This window comes from Procambarus clarkii, chromosome 22, assembly GCF_040958095.1.
Source record: "Procambarus clarkii isolate CNS0578487 chromosome 22, FALCON_Pclarkii_2.0, whole genome shotgun sequence".
In the NCBI taxonomy this organism is placed as follows: domain Eukaryota; kingdom Metazoa; phylum Arthropoda; class Malacostraca; order Decapoda; family Cambaridae; genus Procambarus; species Procambarus clarkii.
The window spans coordinates 35,519,477-35,520,582 of record NC_091171.1 but is presented as its reverse complement, the minus strand read 5'-3'; positions in this window follow the sequence as shown (position 1 = coordinate 35,520,582).

Here is a 1,106-nt window from a genome sequence, read left to right as displayed (position 1 = left end):
CCGGGTAACCCTCTAGTAATCTCTATATACTATAAGAAGTAATGCCTGATAGTCCACAGCTGGAGAGCGGAAGGATGGCGCCGGCCTTATCCAAACTTGTAAGGGTGACTGGTCTGTGGTACGGGACAGACATAGGCTGGTCATGGTAGACCTAAATTAAAATGATTTAAGAAACAGTAAACAGTTATTTACCCTCTCCCGGACCCCTGCTCCCCCCCCCCCTCAACCATTCGAGTCTCACGGATTCAATTCTGGCCAAAACTGAAATGTTGGGGGAGACGACCCAAGATTTTTTTGACGTCATCAGCATAACACATTATTACAAAGAGAAGTTTCGTTGCTCCTTAATACAAAATTATATTTCTTTTTATGAAAGGGAAGAGGGGCTAAGCCTTTGGGGGGGGAGAGGGGGGGGGAGGGCGCCTGAAAGGTGGAGATGGGGGTGGAGGGGGGAGGGAGGGGGGAGGGAGGGGGGAGGGAGGGGGGAGGGAGGGGGGGAGGGAGGGAGGGAGAACGTTGAGAAGGGCGGGAGGGGAAGGGGAGGGATAGGGAGGGGATGGGGAGGAACCGAGGGGAAAGGGCAGGAACGGGTGGGGTGAGTGTGAAGGATGAGGGGTGGGGGATGGGTGGGGGGGAGGACGTAGAGAGATGGATGGATAGATTCATGCAAAGATTGATGGATAGATAGATAGATAGATGGTTGATAAGACAGAGTCCGATGCAGAGATAAATGGTTGGATAGATCGATAGATGAGTAGATTGAGGGATAGATAAGTACATGGACAGATAAATAGATGAATGCATTGATAGACGGACTGATAGACGGATGGAAAGATGGATGAATATATCTTTAGAAGGACGGATAAATTGATGGGTGGATAGATGGATAGATTAATTGATGGGTGGATAGATGGACGGATAAATTGATGGGTGGAATAGATGGATAGATTAATTGATGGGTGGATAGATGGACGGATAAATTGATGGGTGGATAGATGGACGGATAAATTGATGGGTCGATAAATGGATGGATAGACGGATTGATAGGTGGATAGGTAGATGGATGAATAGATAGATGGATATATAGAAAGACAGATGGATAGATG